The sequence below is a fragment of the Gossypium arboreum genome, chromosome 1 (assembly GCF_025698485.1).
Source record: "Gossypium arboreum isolate Shixiya-1 chromosome 1, ASM2569848v2, whole genome shotgun sequence".
NCBI classification, from domain to species: Eukaryota; Viridiplantae; Streptophyta; class Magnoliopsida; order Malvales; family Malvaceae; genus Gossypium; species Gossypium arboreum.
The window spans coordinates 122,386,480-122,411,938 of NC_069070.1; the positions used below are offsets into that span (position 1 = coordinate 122,386,480).

General features: G+C 32.4%; 1 long non-coding RNA gene across 1 annotated transcript; it reads right to left on the bottom strand.

Annotated features, from left to right (window-relative positions):
- Window positions 1-8,141: 8,141 nt before the first annotated feature.
- On the bottom strand, window positions 8,142-9,162 carry LOC128289758 (uncharacterized). The gene is made up of 2 exons (XR_008279407.1): window positions 9,069-9,162; window positions 8,142-8,288 (listed from the first exon to the last, which is right to left on the bottom strand). It is a non-coding gene; the product is annotated as an uncharacterized LOC128289758 (long non-coding RNA).
- Window positions 9,163-25,459: the final 16,297 nt, after the last annotated feature.

A 25,459-nucleotide genomic window follows, 5' to 3' on the forward strand; every position in this document is an offset into this window, starting at 1 on the left:
TGGCCCAAAAATATCGAGGGCACAGAAATCATGCACTTTGCAGTCCAAATTTTGCAGCTTACCAAAAACATTAATCAATTTACCTCATGAGCATTCGCACACTCGCAAATCTACAAAATACCGGTTTTTGGCATTTCAGCTTTTCGGCTTTTGCCGATCTAGACTAAGAAAGTGGGTGTTAGTTACACACCTGTTTGCGACGATATGCTGACGAAATCCACACACGAACCGCCTACAATTTCCTTCATTTTAATTCATTTTAATTCATGACTAAATGCTCACAACGCAACTAAAAACCAAAATATGCTTCAAGAGTTAAGGTAGAATCAAGAAGAACTCATGAACATCAAGATAGAAGCAAACTACCATGAACTTACCTTCAATTTTCTTCCCCAAGTGACTGAACATTCAAGAGCTTTCTCCTCTCCTTTCTCTTCTCTAACTTTAGGCTATGATGAATAAAGATGGACAAAACTTTGTTCTTTGCACCCCTTTTTCTTTTAATAAAATTTCATATTTCATCCATTTAATTCTTTAATACAAAAGACATGAAATGCCCATCACGGAACATTTACCTAAACCATTATCGTGGAGCATTTACCTAACCCATTATCATGGAATATTTACCTAATCCATTATCATGGAACATTGACCTAACCCATTATCAATTTGTATCAATTTGTACCATAAATTATGGATATCAAGTGCTCATATTGTCTACAACAACATGATGGCTAGCCACTTCATGTAAAATGGGAGGTTTATCATGCAAATCCTCCTATTTTGCACTGCTGTTTATTTGGCCACTTCAATTTAGCCTATAGCATTTTCAAACATTTTCACATAGGTTCTACTTCATAATTTCACCCCCTTTTTCTTATGGAACAAAAATTAACTAAAATTGTCGGGTTCTATCTTAAGCTTGGGCCTTCTTGAGGCCCATTAACATAATTAAACCTATGCCAACATTCACAGAATTCCCGAAAATTGGGGCGTTACAAGTAGAGCTTTTAAAGTTTTCAACAAGTTTAGCTGCCCATGAACTCAAAAGTACGTCTTCGGCTTCTGGGGATGCGGCCTCATCTAAGGCCTTCTCGTCTTGTCCCACTACGAATTGGATTGAGAGCACCAAAGCCAATGCGAACACAAAGAAAGGAACCTTTGCCATCTTTATTTATTTATTTTTTAAAAGGTTAAGAAAAAAAAGAGTAAGATATATTTGTATTGATGCTTAAGGATGAAAATGGGACAATTTAAAGAGCTGAAAATGAGATATTTTTGGCAAATTTAGGGCTCTTTGACTAGTCCGGTACCTAGTAGCCATACACGACAAAAATACATATAACTTCTCTCTACATTTTCAATGGCCATGTTTATCATTATTATTGGTAGTTTAAATTTACTTTTCTTTGTTTCACTTCAAGACGTTGTGGGTGATCGTTGATGTGTTTTAAAGAAAAAAAATGTTATGAATAGTATACTTATTTTAAGCACGTGCACTATACAAAATTTTGAATATTGATTAAGGTAAATTAATCTTTTAAAATATTTTCCTCCAAATTTTAAATACTAAATAATTCATAGATCTTAAGAGTAATAGTTATAGTATTTCAAAATGATATTTGTACCATAATACTTGTATTTAGAGAATATATAAGACAACCTAGAAATTTAAATTAAAAGTAGATATTTGAGTGTGTGACAAATTCATAACAAATATTGTGAAAAAAACAACAATACTATCATACCGGTACTAAATTGTAAAAGTTCAATCCTTTTAGATTTTTAATTAAAAATGAGCTTGAGAATTTAAATTGCAATTAACCGAAGATCTAAAATGGCAATTAAACCATTTTGAAATATGAGGTAGTGCTTTGTGATGGAAGAATCCATTTATTTTGATTAATGATAGATTAACTTAATAAATTATGATTAAATTAAGTTAATTAGATAATTAAGGATTTGATTAAATATAAATATAAAACCTTAGTGGAAATTTGTTCATCTTTCTTCTTCCTTGCCGTCCAAAGCCTAAAAACCTAAATAAACCAGTTTTGAAGCTCAATCAAATTGGTCCCTAATTGGTAAGCATTTCCATGTCCTTTTCTTGTAAAATTTTTTTGAGGTCATGGGAGCTTGATTTAGCTAGCCCATGTACCAATTTGTAAAGTTGTTGCGGTTTTAGAAAATTATCACTGTTGATTTCTTGAAGTTTTAGCTGTTAAATTGATAGAAATTAAGTTTAGTTTAAGAAAATGACTAAATTGTAAAGCTTAATTGATAGTTTTGCATACTAGGGAAAATATTGAATAAAATGTAAAATTTGAAGTATGAATAAGAAATAGGAGGTCCCTAATGAGTAATAATGAATTTGAATTTCAATCCACAACTTTAAATTTAAAGTTATGATAGTATCGGTTTTAGGGACTAAATTGAAAATTTTGTATAAATTGGGAATTGGTTCATTATTGATAGTGCTATATGTTTTATGTCAACCCGTATCTATCATTGACTTGGATTTGTTCAGAAGGAAAGAAAAATCCAAAGTCGTTACGAGTAGCTCAGAATTTTGGTTTGTATTTCAATGATTCGAGAACCATTTCTTTTCTGCATTTTTATACCACTCTACATTATATGGACTTGGAGGTGAGTTATTGATGATTGCTTGAGTTGAATTGACATGATTTAGATTAAATATCAAAACATAAACTAAATTGAATAGAATAGAAAATTGCATGACTTACCTGATATATGAAATTTTTATCAAATTAAGTAGGTATATGTTATATTGTATGTTGAGTTGATAAATTAATGGCGAAATAAGCATGATAAAGCATAAATTGAATTGTATAAAAGAGAAATTAAAGATTATTTTATAAATTTAAGAATATTAATTACTCAAAATAAAATATATCATCTACTTTATAAATATATCAATTGGGAACATGTATATAATTGACAAATAAGTGACAAAAAATGTGCGAACAAATGTTAAAGTAACTTTTTTATTTTTAAAAATAAATTACTGCATGACATTTTACAAAAACTATGGATGTTGCTTTTATTATTTTTTGCATTGTTTTTTTTTATTAATTTTAATGGCTTTAGCCACCTCTTTCATAAATTTTGGTGTCATGTTGCTTTCTAAACATCATCGGGGTCTACTATGCCATTTTCCTCTTCATCCCGCCGGCAGATTCAGTAGTAACTTCTACTTCTGATTCTGGAGAAGCTGCAATCTCATCAGCTAAGCCTGAAGTTGGCCCATCCACACTCTGGGAATCATCTCCAGCAGAGCTTTTAATGTCTTCAACGAGTTTAGCTACCCCTGAACTCAAAAGCACGTCTTCGGCTTCCGGGGATGTTGCCTCATCTAAAGCGTTCTCGTCATGTCCCACTACGAATTGGATTGAGAGGACCAAAGCCAATGAGAACAAAATGAAAGGAACCTTTGCCATCTTTTATGTTTTTTAAAAAGGTTAAGAAAAAAGTAAGATATATTTTTATTGATGCTTAAGGATGAAAATGAGACCAAATTTAAAGAGTTTAAAATGAGATATTTTTGGCGAATTTAGGGGCCGTTGACTAGTCTGATGCCTAATAGCCATACACGAAAAAAATACATATAACTTCTGTTCACATTTTCAATGGCCATGTTTATCACTATTATTGGTGGTTTAAATTTACTTCTCTTTGTTTCACTCCAAGATGTTGTGGGTGATCGTTGATGTGTTTTAAAGAAAACAAAAGTTATGAATAGTATACTTATTTTAAGCACGTGCACTATATAAAAAAATTTGAATATTCATTAAGAGCAATTAATCTTTTAAATATTTATCCTCAGAACTTTTAAATACTATAAATATTTTATATATCTCAAGAGTATCATTATAGTGTTTCAAAGAGATATTTGTAACACCCCCTAATCCTATCCCGTAGTCGGATCAAGATTACAGAGTATTACTGGTCAGTACAGTTCAATTACAATTAATAGAGAAGGAAATACAATTCAGTTCATAAAATATATCTTAATGTCCATTTAATGGGCCCTCGAGACTTAAAATGTATGTTAAAACCAAACCGAGACTCAATCGGAAGCTTATAAAATTTTTTATAAAGTTCTTAAAATTTCCCTTTTATGAACAGTACCACACACCCGTGTGGCTTATGTGACACACCGATGTGTCTCCATGACACGACCGTGTGGGCTGTGGAGCCCTCTGACTTTTGCCTATGAACAAATTCTTTTCACACGGCCAAGACACACGCTCGTGTGCTCAGCCCGTGTGGCAATACCTGAGTATTTTGTTTTGTAGCATTTTAGGTGCAGGGGACACACGACCTAACAACATGCCCGTGTGCAAGCCATGTGTCTCACACGGTCCGCTCACACGCCCGTATGCCAGCCATGTGGACTCAAAATGAGCCTTAAACATCAAGTTTACCAACGTTGCAATTTAATGATATCAAACAATCTAAAAACCAATCATTCAATCACTTTGAATCATATTTGAATTACCCAAATCATGACCAACTAGAGATTTTATGAACCTATATAATGGATCTTTTTAAATAATTCACATACATTATCAATTAGTTCAAATTCATTTCAATTAAATCTTTTCATACAATATGCCATTACCAAGTCTAATTCTACTTATTTCATCATTATAATGACCATTCTAAATGACACACATAAACATCCTAAATATCCAAGGTACATGCCATTACCGACAATTAACATATTTCACCTTATTGAGTTCGGGATCGGCCTGGGATGCTGATTCGACGGTCTGTCTTTACCCTAACCTGCGTACAGAAACAAATTGTACGCTGAGTATGAGCTCAGTGGTATTTCTATAATTCGAACACTTAATAATATAACATACACTTAAAAACATATATTGATCATAAATATTCAATTATTCATTTTATGGGTAAATTCTTTATAACTCATTCAATTCTTATCATCCATTAATCCGATTAGCTTTCCAAAATAAATTCATAAATCACTTGAACAATAATATTTCCTATTCATATCTAATTGAAAGATACTTAATTCATATGTCTCAGTCATTCTTCAGCTCACCATTCAGTAACATTAAATAACATTCAACTATCACATTTCAATTAGTATTCTGTACTTATCCACTTCAGTAACAGTCAGTACTTTTTAATATCAATCAATTTATCATTATCACTCAAAAACAATCAATTGATCTTTATTATTCAGTATCATTCAGTCATCAGTAATAATTAGTAATTCAGTGACAGTCAAATATTCAGTAGCAGTCAATTATTCAGTACCTTTATTTACCCCTATTAACATGACTCGGACCTGGACGGATGCACGGATCCAACCCACACACTGGTATAGCATACAGTGTTTCATCAGTCGGAGCAGAAATACACCGTAATGGTAACAGTAACAGTAGCAGTAACAGTAACGGTACACAAAGTACGTCATTGGAATAAATTCGGAACAGTAATAGTAACAGTAAGGTATGGAGTACCTCTTCAGAACGAATCCAGAACAATAACAGTAAGGCGACACTTATAGTGTCTCATCGACACAAAGTCGGAATATCCCTGAACACTTCCAATCCTATGGCATGCCAACTATATCCGACTCAAATTTCGATCATCATTAATAGGGTTTCTAATTCATTTTCCAGTTTCCAATCATTTCACATCTCAACAATCATATATATATTCATAATTCGATATAATTCATTTCATTTTTCAATAACAAATATTCAATTTTTATAATAATCACATATATCCGTATAAATTCAATAAATTTAACACATATCTAATCAATCCATTTCAATTATATATCACAATAATCCATACTTTAATTACTCACCATAACATTCAATCAAAATACACTAATTTAATAATAAATTTCACCCTTCAATGTATTACCCTAAACATCAAATAATAAATTCAACAATTATATATTAAGTTCAGATTATAGAAACACAACCCGTAATTTCCGAGCTAACCCTCGTCGACTCTATCTTTTCCTTTCTTGGCTGAGGTCTCTGGCACAATGTTAGCTAAGGAAATTAAAACAATTAAATATTATCAATACACTACCATTCAATTTCACATTGAATTTTTCAATTTTTATTTAACTTTTGCCTAAATTCCAATTTAGTCCCTAAACCGAGACTAACTTTTATTCTTCACATTTAACCCAATATTTTCATTCAATTTCCACTTTAGACTTATTTCAACTCTCTAATTTCACTATAAAACCATAATTTCGAAATTATTTAAATTTAGTCCCTACTATTCAAAACTTATGATTTACTTTACAATTCAATCCTTATTTCACTTCTAACTTGAAATTCTATCAATTTAACCCCTAGTTCTTCAATTTATTCAATATGAACTATATTAAAAAATCTAAGAACTTTCAAAACTTCAACTTAGTTTGATCAAAACTTTGTTCTAAAGCTTTTAAAACATCAGAATTAAGTAAAAAGGGCTTGATTGACTTACAAATTAAACTTCCAAACCTTGAAATTCCAATTTTCCATTTTCTTTCTTTCTTTCTTTCTTTCCTTCTCTATTTTTGTTCCACCTTCTGTTCTTTCTATTCTTTTTCTTTCTTTTGTTTCTTTATTTAACTATTATAATATTATATTATTTTTTACTAAGTAATACTTATTTATTATTTATACATGTGTATATTATTAGTACATATGTATCCATATATCACCATACATTTGTCTTTCTTTTATTTATTTAATTATTTACTTTATTTAATTAATATAAAATAATAATATTTACTTAAATAATAAGTAAATACATACATGTATTACAAATGTATGTATAATATTTATTACACATGTGTTTTATTTTTACCACACACTTGGCATTCATTTTGTCTTATTTACTTATTTAGTCCCTTCAATTTTCTTTATTCTATAATTAAACTTTCACACTATATTCAATTTAATCCTTTTATCCAATTATCCTTAATTTAAGCTAATTCACTTCATTAAACTTTGATTTACCACTCAATTAACTTCGTAAATATTTTTAATAAACATTTACGAATCCATTTTTCAAAAATGGAGACCTAAAAACACTTTTTCAATAACCGTAAACTTGGTCATTACAATATTAGTAAGATGATACTTGTATTGAGAGAATATATAAGGAAACTTAGAAATATAAATTAAAAATAGATATTTGAGTGTGTGACAAATTCTTAACAAATATTGTGAAAAAAAAGAAGCAATACCATCGTACCAGTACTAAATTGTAAACATTCAATCATTATAGATTTTTAATTAGAAATGGACTTGAGGACTTAAATTGCAATTAACCAAATGTCCAAAATGACAATTAAAACATTTTTGAAATATGAGTTAGTGCTTTGTGATGGAATTATCCACTTATTTTGATTAATAATAGATTAAGTTTATTAATTATGATTAAATTAAGTTAATTAGATAATTAAGGATTTGATTAAAGTATAAATATAAAATCTTAGTGGAAATTTGTTTATCTTTCTTCTTCCTTGCTGCCCAATGCCCAAAAATCTAAGGAAAAAAAAACCATTTTTGAAGCTCAATCAATTCGGTCCCTAATTGGTAAGCATTTCCATGTCCTTTTCTTGTATTTTTTTTTTTGAGATCGTAACAGCTTGATTTATGTAACACCCCAATCCCGACCCAGATGTTATGGCAGGATCCAACATGCCACATCGAAGCGTTCAAATCATTTTATATTGTTGATCCAGAAAAACCTACTTAGTGTTTTAAAAGATAATTTCATTATAGGTTAAAGTGAATGGAAGTCATGCACCGTAGGAAACCTAAAAGAGGAGGTGAGTCTATCGGACTACTTAAGTACCAAGCTCCTTCGGATCCAATCCTAGACATGTACACACCATTGCCACACCTTAACGTCATGTATATTTCTAGGAAACCGATTTGATTAAGTCATTTTTAAGAAAAGTGATTAATTTTGGAAAATACTTTCATTGCGGAAGCTTTGCTTGTTGTCGTGTTATTTTGAAATCAATTGTTGTTTTTTTTTTTGAAAACGCGCCCTAAAGCTATCCAATTTCAACAGTTAAAATAAGTAATACCTATATTAGTAATACATATTAAAACCATCAAAAATAATTAAGCGGCCTTATTACATTTAAAAACCCAAACCTCAACGTAAATAATAGGATGTCCAGTTCACCAGAAGAAAACCAAACTTTCAGAACGGGTGGCCACTCCGAATTCCCTCACAGCTCCAAGCCCACTATGGTTTGGGATTTTCTGCGTGGATGAAAATTAAAGGGGTGAGTTTGGGGAAACTCGGTGTAAGGAAAATCCATTCAAAGCCCAAGTCACTCAAGCCTATTGGGCCTAAGCCCATTCAGTAACAAATGGTAATGGACCGAGCCCTTTTCAGATTATAATAAACCGGGCCTTAGCCCTTATTCAGATAATGAGATGGCCCATAGGCCCATTTCAAAATACATGCAACATCAATAAACATATGCAAGCCCATTTTGGGAGACTACTCAACCCACCAACCAAGACACTCCACCCGTACCAGCCATACACTCCATGTGGGAATAGCTCAACCCACCCAAATTTAACACTCCACATTCTTGCACCTTGCTGCTCAGCTTATCATAAGAATTGAGGCAAAGCCTCCAAGATATGGACAAGCCACTTTCAGTACTTCCTCCGTCAATATCCCATCCCATGCATCGATAATAACAACATGGCATGCAGTAAATAACAACAATCAAACATGCATTTAGGTCAATTTAACCCTATGGGTATTTCGGTAATTTATCTCCTAGGGGTAAAACTGTAAATTTTTCACTTTTAAAGGCATTTCAGTAATTTATCTATTTTAGGGTTTTTCATGCATATTCCTACCTTTCACGTACTAACAGAATCACCACCGAGGGTTCTTACCGAATTGGGCCCGTTGGCCCATCATTCCAATTTTGGCCCATTAAGCCTAAAAAATATCGAGGGCACATAATTCATGCACTTTGCAGTCCTAACATTGCAGCTTACCAAAAACATTAATCGATTTACCTCACAAGCATTCGCACACTCGCAAATCTACAAAATACCGATTTTCGACATTTCGGCTTTTCGACTTTTGCCGATCTAGACTAAGAAAGAGGGTGTTAGTTACACACATGTTTGCGACGATATGCTGACGAGATCCATACACGAACCACCTACAATTGGATTACTAACACGTTAATCTAACTATTCAAATACAAACTACCTATTAACCCCGTACATATTCGGCCAACCACACCTACAGATTATAGTAAGCTTATAAGAAATCAATAAGCAACTCATTAACAAATTTTTGTCAATGTTTACCACATAATCATAATTTCACTGCAAGCTGTCTTCCTGAGCAACAGTCACTAAATCATTTATAACTGGAGCTACAAAACTCCAAATTAAGTGCCGTTAATTTTCCCTGAAAATAGACTCATATATCTTATATCCATAAAATTTTCAGAATTTTTTGTTTGGCCAATCAATACCAGAGTTTTCTCAAAGTTTCGCATGTTTCACTGTTTGACTAATCTGACCACTCTTCATTACGAATCAAATTTCTCATTGTACAGAATTCAAAATATGTTCTCATTTATTTCATTTGAAACTAGACTCAACAAGATTTAATTACATAATTTATTCAGCATCTAATTCATCTCCCACAATTTATGGTGATTTTCCAAAGTCATGTTATTACTGCTGTCCCAAGCAGATTTATTACCAAATTCACTGTTTCACACATAACTTGCATGCATGTTATTTAAACATGTATATCACCAATCAATCATCACATATCTATGATTTTACTTAAGTATGATCTCCATTTTATCATTTTAAAGCACAACATGTTAGCCGATTTTTCCCTTTAGCATCTAAGGCACATGCATGCTCATTTGTTTGGCTCAACTTCACCTATCTTCCATTTTTCATCAAAATAACATGAAACAACTTCATTTTAATTCATGACTAAATGCTCACAACACAACTAAAAACCAAAATATGCTTCAAGAGTTAAGGTAGAATCAAGAAGAACTCATCAATATCAAGGTAGAAGCAAACTACCATGAACTTACCTTCAATTTTCTTCCCCAAGTGACTGAACATTCAAGAGCTTTCTCCTCTCCTTTCTCTTCTCTAACTTTAGGCTATGATGAACAAAGATGGACAAAACTTTGTTCTTTTCACCCCTTTTTCTTTTAATAAAATTTCATATTTCATCCATTTAATTCTTTAATACAAAAGACATGAAATTCCCATCATGGAACATTTACCTAAACCATTATCATGGAACATTTACCTAACCCATTATCATGGAATATTTACCTAATCCATTGTCATGGAACATTTACCTAACCCATTATCAATTTGTATCAACTTGTACCATAAATTATGGATATCAAGTGCTCATATTGTTTACAACAACATGATGGCTAGCCACTTCATGTAAAATGGGAGGTTTGTCATGCAAATCCTCCTATTCTGCACTCCTATTTATTTGGCCACTTCAATTTAGCCTATAGCATTTTCAAACATTTTCACATAGGTTCTATTTCATAATTTCACCCCCTTTTTCTTATGGAACAAAAATTAACTAAAATTGCCGGGTTCTATCTTAAGCTTGGGCCTTCTAGAGGCCCACTAACATAATTAAACCTATGCCAACATTCACAGAATTCCCGAAAATTGGGGCGTTACAATGTAGCTATCTCATATACCAATTCGTAAAACTGCTGAAGTTTTAGAAGATTGTCATTGTTGATTTGTTGAGGTTTTAGATGTTAAATTGATAGAAATTAAGTTTAGTTTAAGAAAATGACTAAATTGTAAGGCTTAATTGATTGTTTTGTATATTAGGAAAAAATTGAATAAAATGTAAAATTGGAAGTAGGATTAAGAAATAGGAGGTCCCTAATGAGTAATAATGAAATTGAATTTCAATCCACATCTCCAAATTTAAAGTAATGTTAGTCTCGATTTTATGGGCTAGATTGAATAAATTAAAAATTGATTAGGAATTGGTTGATTATTGATAGTTTTGTAACACCTCAAACCCTGCCTAGACGTTATGACCAGATCTGGAGGTGTTACTGCATTTCATTTGTAAACTTAGAAACCGTTTAATTTGCAAGGACGATGCTAGCCTTTACTAAGTAAAAATCTAATTTATTAGAGAGCATTTCTTTCTTAACCAATTTAGTAAAACCGTTGATTAATTATACTTTTTAAAACATTTAGGTTTGCAGAGGAGTTATTGATCCAATTCAGTTTTGCAAAATGGAATTTGTTGTTTAAAAACGCGGCATTTTGCAGATTTTATTAAAAACCATCCAAAAACGTTAAAACGAATTAAATACGAAAATAAAAATTCCAAACTAAACAGTCAAAAAATAATAAAAAAATAAACCAATTTTAATTAATACTGAACTAAAATGTTACACCGAGCTCCCATTGCACAGACCCGTCTTAAGTCTAGGGATTACTTGAAAGTAACAAACCAACAAAGAACGAGCTTCGAAGCCTAGTGTGTAACATTTTATAAAATCAACAGATATTAATCAGAAATATATATAAAAAAAACCATATAAAAACATATCAGTTGCAGATTTACAATCCTACCCCCATCCGTTACACACTATCTTTGACCATCCTAACACACTATATAGATAATTAAATACCCATCCAACCCTACACACCACTTAGTGTTGGTATGTCACTTTTCAGAATACTTGTAGCTTAATTGCTAGTTCATTAGGCGATTTTTCGCCATTTTCAGAGACATGTGTGGCTGAGCCACCAGATAGGATTGATGTATACTTGCCCATACTTCCTCCATTTACACAAAACCCACCCCAATGCACATATAGAATTTATCAGATATCAGAATATACATGTCACACATGCTCTCATAACAGATACGAATCGTGCTTGACGAAAAACATATCTGACTTACCATATTACAGAACATGCTGATCATACAACATATTAACCTTTCTTTAACATATCAAAATTTTACGTTATCAGAACATCAAAAATCATGTTTAATAGATTAACTTATGTCAAATAGACCCTAACGGATGGCCTACGTTTGACCTAAACAATGCTCACGATCCTAGGGTAAAATTTTAGAGTTTCAACCCACACGCTCGTATGGCCCACACAGCCTATATGACCAGCCCGTATGTCCCAAATGGCCTAGTATACTGGCTCACACACACTCATTTAGTCCACACAGCCCAATTAGCTGAAATTTTGTGTTACACATGGTCCAGCACACAGCTTACCACACGACCTGACACATGATCGTGTGGCATCGACAACCCCAATTTTTGGCTTTTGCCATTTGTTGTTTTCTGGGGTTTCTGTTACACACCTGATTTGATTTTGATACAAAAGCAACCACGAGACTCCCATAACCTAACAACAAAATTCAATCGACTAATTTAGCAATGATTCACGAATTTAACTCAAGAACTAAACACAAAAGTCCTCAATTGACGACCAAAGCTATGATTGAACACTTACCGATAAATGAACAACAACCACGCAATACTTAAATTACTGGAGGAACACTCAACAATCTCTTCCATTACAAGAATAAATAAAACCCTAACTTAGTCATCAACTATCGAAAATAAAATCTTCATCTACCTCGATTACTTACCGAATTGAAACAACAAAATGGAATTGGAAGAAGAATGAGGTTATGAGCATAATAGAATTGAAAAATAGAAGAAAAGAACCCGAGATAGAACTTGAATTTGTTTAGCACAAAAGGGGCGTAAGAAACAAAATAGTAGAGAGGACAAGAACCTGAAGAACATAAGCAAATTTTGGGAAATTTTTTTAATTAATTAATTTCTCATTGTTTTATTAAAAAAACAAATAAAAGGAATTTTGGTAACCACCCATTAGATTTTGATAACTACACATATTTTCTTAAAAGTTTGAAATTATCTTAAACTCCACCTAGATGACTCAAATAGAAACAACAAAAATTAAATTCCTCAACTGCACCAACATGATCTCAAACACTAGACCTAAAGGTAAGCTAACATCTTACCACCAAACCAGTAGACTCATTCTAACATAAATTGACTGAGAATAATATTTAAACACAATGAACAAAAATAGGTCTATGAGCAAAAATAATTGAATTTTCCAAAGAAATGTAACTTGAAATCAAGAAATCAAACACACAATCAAGGCCCCTAACCACTGAAGCAAACACTTAATTATAGTAGAATTTAACAAATCAAAAATTAGATTTTTAGGGTGTTACAAGTTCTATATGTTTTATGCCAATCCGTATCTAACGTTGACTCAGATTTGATGAGAAAGAAAGGAAAATATAAAGTCATTGATAAGTAGTTAAGAATTTTGGTTTGTATTTCTATGATTCGAGAACCATTTCTTTTCTGCATGTTAATATCACTCTACATTATATGGAGTTGGAGGTGAGTTACTGATGATTGCTGGAGCTAAATTGATATGATTTACATTAAATATCGAAATAGGGACTAAACTGAATAAATTAAAAAATTGCATGACTTGATATATGAAATTGTTATGAAATTAAGCTGGTATATGTTGTATTGTATGTTGAATTGATAAATTAATGACGAAATAAGCATGATAAAGCATAAATTGAATTGTATAAAAGAGGAATTAAAAGACTATTTTGTAAATTTAAGATATTAACTGCTCAAAATAAAATTTCATCTACTTTATTAAAATGAAAAATAAATATATCTATTGGGAACGTGTATATAATTGAGAAAAGAAGTGACAAAAGAATGTGCGAACAAATGTTAATGTAACTTTATTATTTTTAAAAGTAAATTATCAGAAGACATATTTTACAAAAATAATAGATGTTGATTTTATTATTTTTGCATTGTTTTATTATTTTTAATGGCTTTAGCCACCTCTTTAAAAAATTTGGGTATGATGTTGCTTTCTAGATCTCATCGGGTCTACTATGCCATTTTACGCTTCCTCCCGCCAAGAGATTCAAGAGCAACTTCTACTTGATTCGGAGAAGTCGCAATCTCATCACTAAGCTTTAAGTTGGCCCATCGGCATATTCAAGAGCAACTTCTACATCCGATTCGAGTAGCTGCAATCTCATCAGCTAAGCTTTAAGTTGGCCCATCCACACTTTGGGAATCATCTCCAGCAGAGCTTTTAAAGTTTTCAACAAGTTGAGCTACCCCTGAACTCAAAAGTGCATCTTCGGCTTCAGGGGATGCTGCCTCATCTAAAGCCTTCTCGTCATGTCCCACTACGAATTGGATTGAGAGCAAGAAAGCCACTGAGAAGACAACGAAAGGAACCTTTACCATCTTTTATGTTTTTTAAAAAGGTTAAGAAAATAGTAAGATATATTTTTATTGATGCTTAAGGATGAAAATGAGACCAAATTTAAAGAGTTGAAAATGAGATATTTTTGGCGAATTTAAGGGGCCGTTGACTAGTCTGGTGCCTAATAGCCGTACATGACAAAAATACATATAACGTCTGTTCACATTTTCAATGGCCATGTTTATCACTATTATTGGTGGTTTAAATTTACTTCTCTTTGTTTCACTCCAAGATGTTGTGGGTGATCGTTGATGTGTTTTAAAGAAAAGAAAAGTTATGAATAGTATACTTATTTTAAGCACGGGCACTATATAAAAAAATTTAAATATTGATTAAGGGCAATTAATCTTTTAAATATTTTTCCTCAAAACTTTTAAATACTAAGTATTTCATATATCTCAAGAGTATAATTATAGAGTTTAAAGTGATATTTGTAACACTCCCTAACCCTACCCCGTAGTCGGAACAGGATTACAGAGTATTACCGATCACTACACTTCAATTACAATTAATAGAGAAGGAAATACAATTCAGTTCGTAAAATATATCTTAATGTCCCTTTAATGGGCCCTCGAGACTTAAAATGTATGTTAGAACCAAACCGAGACTCAATCGGAATCTTATAAAATTTATTATAAAGTTATTAAAATTTCCCTTTTATGAACAGTACCACACACCCGTGTGGCTTATGTGACACACCCATGTGTCTCCATGACATGCCTATGTGGGCACACCATGTAGCTCACAGGGCCTGGACATGCCTGTGTCCTCTACCTGTGGAGCTCTCTGACTTTTGCCTATGAACAAATTAATTTCACACGGCAAAGATACACTCCCGTGTGCTCAGCCCGTGTGGCAAAACCTGAGCATTCTATTTTGTTGCATTTTAGGTGAGCATTATGTTTTGTTGAATTTTAGGTGCAGCAGACACATGGCCTAACAACATGCCGTGTGCAAGCCATGTGTCTGACACGGTCTGGTCACACGCCCGTGTACCAGGCCGTGTGGACTCAAAATTAGCCTTAAAGATCAAGTTTACCAACCCTGCAATTTAATGATATCAAACAATCTAAAAACCAATCATTCAATCACTTTGAATGATATTTGAATCTACCCAAATCATGACCAACTAGACATTTTATTAACCTATATAATGGATCTTTTTAAATAATTCACATACATTATCAATTAGTTCAAATTCATGTCAATTAAGTCTTTTCATACAATATACCATTACCAAGTCTAATTCTACTTATTTCATCATTACAATGACCATTCTAAATGACACACATAAACATCCTAAATATCCTAGGTACATGCCATTACCAACAATTAACATATTTCACCTTATTGAGTTCGGGATCGGCCTGGGATGCTGATTCAACTGTCTGTCTTTACCTTAACCTGTGCACAGAAACAAATCATACGCCGAGTATGAACTCAGTGGTATTTCTATAATTCGAACAATTAATAATATAACATACACTTAAAAACATATATTGATCATAAATATTCAATTATTCATTTTATGGGTAAATTCTTTATAACTCATTCAAGTCTTATCATTTATTAATCCGATTAGCTTTTCAAAATAAATTCATAAATCACTTGAACAATAATATTTCCTATTCATATCTAATTGAAAGACACTTAATTCATATGTCTCACTCATTCTTCAGTTCACTATTCAGTAACATTAAATAACATTCAACTATCACATTTCAATTAGTTTTCTGTAGTTATCCATTTCAGTAACAGTCAGTACTTTTTAACATCAATCAATTTATCATTATCACTCAATAACAATCAATTGATCTTTATTATTCAGTATCATTCAGTTATTAGTAATAATCAGTAATTCAGTAACAGTAAAATATTCAGCAGCAGTCAATTATTCAGTACCTTTATTTACCCCTATTAACATGACTCGGACCTGGATGGCTACATGGATCCAACCCACACACTAGGATAGCATAAAGTGTTTCATCGGCCGGAGTCGGAATACATCGTAACAGTAATAGTAACAGTAGCAGTAACCGTATCGATACACAGAGTACCTGATCGGAATAAATTCGGAACAGTAATAGTAACAGTAAGGTACGGAGTACCTCTTCGGAACGAATCCGGAACAGTAACAATAAGGTGACACTTATAGTGTCTCATCGACACAAAGTCGGAATATCCCTGAACACTTTCAATCCTATGGCATGCCAACTATATCCGACTTAGCCCGATACTGTTAATGGGGTTTCTAATTCATTTTCCAGTTTCCAATCATTTCACATCTGAACAATCATATATATTCATAATTTGATATAATTCATTTCACTTTTCAATAACAAATGTTCAATTTTTACAATAATCACATATATCCGTATAAATTCAATAAATTTAACACATATCTAATCAATTCATTTCAATTATATAACACAATAATCCATATTTTAATTACTCACCATAACATTCAATAAAAATACAATAATTTAATAATAAATTTCACCCTTCAATGTATTACCCTAAACATCAAATAATAAATTCAACAATTATATATTAAGTTCGGATTATAGAAACACAAACCGTAATTTCCGAGCTAACCCTCATCGACTCTGTCTTTTCCTTTCTTGGTCGAGGTCTCCAGCACAATGTTAGCTAAGGAAATTAAAACAATTAAATATTATCAATACACTACCATTCAATTTCACATTGAATTTTTCAATTTTTATTTAACTTTTGCCTAAATTCCAATTTAGTCCCTAAACCGAGACTAACTTTTATTCTTCACATTTAACTCAATATTTTCATTCAATTTCCACTTTAGACTTATTTCAATTCTCTAATTCCACTATAAAACCATAATTTCGAAATTCTTTCAATTTAGTCCCTACTATTCAAAACTTATGTTTTACTTTACAATTCAATCCTTATTTCACTTCTAACTTGAAATTCTATCAATTTAACCCCTAGTTCTTCAATTTATTCAATATGAACTATATTAAAAATCTAAGAACTTTCAAAACTTCAACTTAGTTTGATCAAAACTTTGTATTAAAGCTTTTAAAACATCAGAATTAAGTAAAAAGGGCTTGATTGACTTACAAATTAAACTTCCAAACCTTGAAATTCCAATTTTCCATTTTCTTTCTTTCTTTCTCTATTTTTTGTTCCACCTTCTGTTCTTTCTATTCTTTTTCTTTCTTTTGTTTCTTTATTTAACTATTATAATATTATATTATTTTTTACTAAGTAATACTTATTTATTATTTATACATGTGTATATTATTAGTACATATGTATCCATATATCACCATACATATGTCTTTCTTTTATTTATTTAAATATTTACTTTATTTAATTAATATAAAATAATAATATTTACTTAAATAATAAGTAAATACATACATGTATTACAAATGTATGTATAATATTTATTACACATGTATTTTATTTTTACCACACACTTGGCATTCATTTTGGCTTATTTACTTATTTAGTCCCTTCAATTTTCTTTATTCTATAATTAAACTTTCACACTATATTCAATTTAATCCTTTTATCCAATTATCCTTAATTTAAGCTAATTCACTTCATTAAACTTTAATTTACCACTCAATTAACTTTGTAAATATTTTTAATAAACATTTACGAATCCATTTTTCAAAAACGAAAACCCGAAAATACACTTTTTCAATAACCTTAAAATTTGGGTCGTTACAATATCAGTAAGATGATACTTGTATTGAGAGAATATATAAGGCAACTTAGAAATATAAATTAAAAATAGATATTTGAGTGTGACAAATTCTTAACAAATATTGTGAAAAAAAAAGCAATACCATTGTACCAGTACTAAATTGTAAACATTCAATCGTTATAGATTTTTAATTAGAAATGGACTTGAGGACTTAAATGGCAATTAACCAAATGTCCAAAATGACAATTAAAACATTTTTGAAATATGAGTTAGTGCTTTGTGATGGAAGAATCCACTTATTTTGATTAATGATAGATTAAGTTTTTTAATTATGATTAAATTAAGTTAATTAGATAATTAAGGATTTGATTAAAGTACAAATATAAAATCTTAGTGGAAATTTGTTTATCTTTCTTCTTCCTTGCTGCCAAAGCCTAAAAATCTAAGGAAAAAAAAACCATTTTTGAAGCTCAATCAATTCGGTCCCTAATTGGTAAGCATTTCCAAGTCCTTTTCTTGTAATTTTTTTTTAGATCGTAAGAGCTTGATGTAGCTAGCCCATATACCAATTTGTAAAACTGTTGAAGTTTTAGAAAATTGTCATTGTTGATTTGTTGAAATTTTAGGTGTTAAATTGATAGAAATTAAGTTTAGTTTAAGAAAATGATTTGTTAGAATTAAGTTATTATAAGACTTGCAAATGATTATGTAACATATTATGAATATGTAATATACTTATCTACATATGTAAATAGTTTCTTTGTGTATAATTGATTGTAGTTGCTCCAACAACGGATGTAGCATCCCGTAGTTCAAACTCAGCGATTGGATCGAGTATGGGTGTTACATAAGACAAATAGTGTCATGTTAATATGAAGTATATGTGGACTGCCACATGGGTTGCCACTCCAACATTGTAAAAAAAATTAAGGTTAAAATATGTTGTTAGTCCTTTTACTTTAACAAAATTTGAGATTTAGTCATTGTACTTAAAAGGTAAAAATTAAGGTTAAGACATGAACCGTAAAATTAATGTTCTTTGAGAATACCATCAAGATCTAGTCATCTCGGTTTCAAAAACTAGAGCTTAGGATTTCAAGGCCTCTACTACATAATGATGATTAGATACTATATTTCTCCAAAGCCGGTAAAAGTTTTATAAAGGCCCTTACATTAGGAGTCGGATTGCATTTTGCCTCTTTACTAAAAACAATGTGTTAGAATTAAGTGACCCAAAATTCTTATTTAAATAAAATACGATGGAAAATAAAATAAAAGTAAAATCCATATAGAACTAGACTTCTTTTATTTTATTTTAGAATAAGGTTTTTAAACCTTATTAAACTCCATCTATTTTATATTGATTAGGATAAGGTGTTTCAATCCTACTAGAATATGGCTTTGCAAGCCTATAAATAGACATAGTCTATTCCTCTTGTATTTGAGTAAAAATTTTTCGACATAGTGAATTTTCTTCTCCTCTGCCTGTGGTTTTTTTCCGAAAGGGTTTCCACGTAAAATTTATGTGTTCTTTATTTTATTTATTTTATTCTATTTTATTTTTCACAAATTGGTATCGAGCTTCCGGGTTATTCATCTCGATCACGGTAATGGCGTCTTTGAAGTATGAAATTCATTGTTGGATCGCAACACCGATTTGCGTTGTGGCAAATTAAGATGCAAGCGCTTCTTGCACGATGGATCTAGAGGATGCCCCGCTAGGGATAGATAAGACGCCGACATTAACAGATGAAGAGAAGAAGCGTAAGGATCGAAAGGCATTAACACAATTACATCTCGCATTTGTCCAACGAAATTTTGCAGGATGTGATGAAAGAGAAAACCGCCACGCATTATGGAAGAGGCTAGAACAAATATGTATGTCGAAAACTCTAACAAGCAAGTTGCATATGAAGCGGCGTCTTTATGCTCATCGCTTGGAGGAAGGTGCGTCATACACGAACACTTAATGTTGTTTAAAGAAATTCTCTCAAACTTGGAGGCCATGGAGGTTCAAGATGATAAGGAAGATCTAGGGTTGATTCTACTTTGTTCGTTGCCCCGCCTTATTCAACCTTTAGAGACACGATTTTATATAGTCTGCGAGTCTCTCGCAGTTGATGAGGTTTATGATTCTTTAACCTCGTATGACAAGATGAAGCATCTTGTGGTTAAACCCAACTCTCAGGGAGAGGGTCTCATTGTTCGTGGGAGACAAGACCGGAATGTTGATGATGATCGTGGTAGAACACAGGAACGGAATCCTCGTGGTAAATCTAAGGGTAGATCGAAATCTTCAAACAGAGGTAAAACTTGCAACTTCGCAAGAAGAAAGGGCACATTAAACTGAGTGCTATAAGCTACAAAATAAGATTAAAAGGGAGGTTGCGAATCAAAAGGGAAAACAGCCAGAAAATTCGGTGAAACTGATGTTGTAGAAGACTACAGCGATGGTGAACTTCTAGTTGCTTCTGACAATGATTCTAAAGTAAGCGAGGAGTGGATACTTGATTCAGGCTGCACCTTCCACATGAGTCCCAATCGGGATTGGTTTACAACTTATGAAACAAGATCTCAAGGTGTTGTTTTGATGGGAAATAATGCTTCATGTAAAATCGCAGTGTTGGAACAATTAAAGTTAAGATGTTTGATGGAGTTGTCGAACACTTAGTGACGTGCGGCATGTTCCGAATTGAAAAGAAATTTAATTTCGTTGAGTACTCTTGATTCAAAAGGGCAGATATACACAAATGAAAGTGGGGTTTTAAAGATTTCAAAGGGTCCCTTGTTGTGATGAAAGGGCAAAGAAAGATTGCCAAGTTATATGTTTTACGTGGTTCTCTCATATCGGTGATGCAATTGCCGCCTCTTCCTTGTCGATGATGATATTACTAAACTTTGGCATATGCGCCTAAGGCATATGAGTGAGAATGGCATGGCGAATTAAGCAAAGAGGACTTCTTAATGGGCAAGGAATTTGCAAACCGAATTTCGTGAGCACCGTGTTTTGGGAAGCAAAGAGAGTTCGATTCACTAGAGGAATCCATAACACGAAGGAAACGTTGGAGTATATCCATTCGATCGTGGGGGCCGTCCGAGTGCCTTCGAGAGGTGGAGCTAATTATATGCTAACCTTTATTGATGATTTTTCCGAAAAGTTTGGGCGTTCTTCCGAAGCGTAAAAGCGATGTGTTTTCCACATTTAAGTCTTGGAAAATTATGATTGAAAAACAGACGGAAAACAGATAAAATACCTCCGCATGCATAATGGCTTAGAGTTCTGCTCGATGAGTTTAATAGATTGTGCAAGTCGGAAGGATCATGAGACACTTGACAGTTCGTCATACTCCACAAAGAAAACGGCGTTGCGAACGAATGAACGAACGATCATGGAGAAGGTTCGATGTATGTTGTCAAATGCCAACTTACCAAGTCATTTTGGGCGTATGACCTCATCGCATGTTTTTGATCAACCGATCTCCATCCGCTGCCATTGAGAAAAAGACTCCACAAGAGGTATGGTCCGTAATCCCGCTAATTATTCTCGATTTAAAGATTTTTGGGTGTCTGCGTATGCTCATGTTGATAATGGAAAATTGGAACCGAGATCCATTAAATGCGTTTTCTTGGTTATAAAGTGGTGTAAAAGGCTATAAGTTATGGTGTCCTGAAAATAGAAAAGTTGTGATTAGCGAGAGATGTTGTTTTTGATGAAACCGCTATGCTACCTAACTTATCTCTTAAAGACTCTTCCAATAAATAAAACCAAAAGCGGTGGAGCATCGATTAATACGTAATCAACTCCTCAAGCCAAGACAAAATTGAGAATAGAGTTGCTTCTTCACCGCAATACTCTATCGCCAAAAACAGACAAGAAGAGAAATTAAACCTCCAAAGAAGTATGCCGAGGTTGATCTAGTTGCTTATGCTTTAAATGTGGCTGAAGATATAGATGCGAATCAAGAGCCATTTAATTATTCGAGGCGATTAGTGTGAAGACTCGTAAAAGTGGATGTTTGCTATGCAAGAGGAGATGGAATCACTCCACAAAAAAGTAACATGGGATCTTGTAAAACTTCCTAAAGGTAAAAAGGCATTCGTTGTAAATGGGTGTTTAAAAGAAAGAAGGGACTCAGGAGTTGAAGAACCCATATATAAAGCAAGGCTTGTTGCAAAGGGTTACATCAAATTCCGAGTGGACTTCACAGATGTGTTCTCTCCAGCTTGTTAAGCATAGTTCGATTCGAGCTTTGCTTGGTATTGTTGCCATGCATGATTTGGAGCTTGAGCAGTTAGATGTAAAACTACATTTTGCATGGAGAACTTGAGGAAGATATTTACATGCAACAACCAGAGGGTTTTATAGTCTCGAAAAAATAGGACTATGTTTGCTTGTCAAAAAGTCCCTTTACGGTTTAAAACAATACCAAGACAAAGGGTACAAGAGGTTTGATTCCTTTATGACTTCTCATGATTTCAAAAGAAGTAGTTTTGACAGTTGTGTCTACTTTAAGAAAAATGTTGATGGTTCTTTTGTGTATCTACTTCTTTATGTTGATGACATGTTGATAGCAAAGAAAAGATAAAAGAGAGATAAGAAAGGTTAAAGCCCAACTAAGTGAAGAATTTGAGATGAAAGATTTAGGACCAGCAAAGAAGATACTCGGTATGGAGATTCTCGGAGATAGAAAAGTAAGTAAATTGTACCTAAGTCGAATGGGTACATTGAGAAAGTTCTTTGCGTGTTCAATATGCAGAGTGCTAAGCTCGTTAGTACTCCTTTAGCGACCATTTCGGACTTTCATCGGCCTTATCTCCTCAATCGATAATGAGATTGAGTACATGTCACATGTTCCATACTCTAGTGCAAGAGGATCTCTCATGTATGCTATGGTTTGTTCACGCCCGATTTATCATATGCACAAGGTCAGCTTAGCGTATACATGGCGAATCTCGGTAAAGAACACCGAAAGCAATTCAAAGGATTTTAAGATACTTACGAGGCACTACTAATGTTTGCTTACGCTTTGGAAGAACTAAAGATGGAGTTATAGGGTATGTTGATGCTGATTTTGCTGGAGACCTTGATAGAAGAAGATCTCTCACAAAGTTACGCCTTTACAATCGGAGGTTGTGCAATTAGTTGGAAAGCCACTTTGCAAACTACGATCGCTTTGTCTACCAATCGGTCGAGTACATGGCGATTCTCGAGGCTTGTAAAGAAGCTATTTGGTTGAAGGGACTATTTAGTGAACTCAATGAAGACCTTCAAATCAGCACAAGATTTTGTGACAGTTAGAGTGCCATCTTTCTTACAAAAGATCAAATGTTTCATGAGAGAACAAAACACATTGATATTCGGTATCATTTTGTTCGTGATATTATTGCTCGTGGTGATATTGTTGTGAGCAAAATTAGCACTCATGAAAATCCTGCAGATATGATGACTAAGTCACTTCCTATAACCAAGTTTGAGCATTGCTTAGACTTGGTTGGTGTTCATTGTTGAAGTTAAACCCTTAAGGGGTTTTTGGAAGAGGTGAAGAACTTGTTTATTGAAAGTTCGCGATGAAGAACTTGTTCATTGAGAATTTGTGTCAAGGTGGAGATTGTTAGAATTAAGTGACCCAAATTCTTATTTAAATAAAATACGATGGAAAATAAAATAAAAGTAAAATCCATATAGAACTAGACTTCTTTTATTTTATTTTAGAATAAGGTTTTAAACCTTATTAAACTCCATCTATTTTATATTGATTAGGATAAGGTGTTTCAATCCTACTAGAATATGGCTTTGCAAGCCTATAAATAGACATAGTCTATTCCTCTTGTATTTGAGTAAAAATTTTTCGACATAGTGAATTTTCTTCTCCTCTGCCTGTGGTTTTTTTCCGAAAGGGTTTCCACGTAAAATTTATGTGTTCTTTATTTTTATTTATTTTATTCTATTTTATTTTTCACATGATTAAATTGTAAGGCTTAATTGATTGTTTTGTATATTAGGAAAAAATTGAATAAAATGTAAAATTGGAAATAGGAATATGAAATAGGAGGTCCCTAATGAGTAATAACGAAATTGAATTTCAATCCACATCTCCAAATTTAAAGTAATGCTAGTCTTGATTTTATAGACTAGATTGAATAAATTAAAAATTGATTAGGAATTGGTTGATTGTTGATAGTTTTGTAACACCTCAAATCCCGCCTAGACGTTATGACCAGATCTGGAGGTGTTACTGCATTTCATTTGAAAACTTAGAAACCGTTTAATTTGCAAGGATGATGCTAGCCTTTGCTAAGTAAAAATCTAATTTATTAGAGAGCATTTCTTTCTTAACCAATTTAGTAAAACCGTTGATTAATTATGCTTTTTAAAACATTTAGGTTTGCAGAGGAGTTTTTAATCCAATTCAGTTTTGCAAAATGGAATTTGTTGTTTAAGAACGCGGCATTTTGCAGATTTTATTAAAAACCATCCAAAAACATTAAAACGAATTAAATACGAAAATAAAAATTCCAAAATTTTAAACAGTCCAAAAATAATAAAAAATAAATCAATTTTAATTAATACTTAATTAAAATGTTAGACCTGAGCTTCCGTTACATTGGCCCGTCTTAAGTCTAGGGATTACTTGAAAGTAACAAACAAACAAAGAACAAACTTCGAAGCTTAGTGTGTAACATTTTATAAAATCAACAGATATTAATCATAAATATATATATAAAAAAAACCATATCAAAACATATCAGTTGCAGATTTACAATGTAGCGCTCCAATTTTCGGGAATTCTGTGAATGTTGGCATAGGTTTAATTATGTTAGTGGGCCTCAAGAAGGCCCAAGCTTAAGATAGAACCCGACAATTTTAGTTAATTTTTGTTCCATAAGAAAAAAAGGGGTGAAATTATGAAATAGAACCTATGTGAAAATGTTTGAAAATGCTATAGGCTAAATTGAAGTGGCCAAATAAATAGGAGTGCAAAATAGGAGGATTTGCATGACAAACCTCCCATTTTACATGAAGTGGCCAGCGATCATGTTGTTGTAGACAAAATGTGCACTTGATATCCATAATTTATGGTACAAATTGATACAAATTGATAATGGGTTAGGTAAATGTTCCATGATGGGAATTTCATGTCTTTTGTATTAAAGAATTAAATGGATGAAATATGAAATTTTATTAAAAGAAAAAGGGGTGAAAAGAACAAAGTTTTGTCCATCTTTGTTCATCATAGCTGAAAGTTAGAGAAGAGAAAGGAGAGGAAAAAGCTCTTGAGTATTCGGTCACTAGGAGGAGGAAAATTGAAGGTAAGTTCTTGGTACCTTGCTTCTATTTTGATGTTCATAAGTTCTT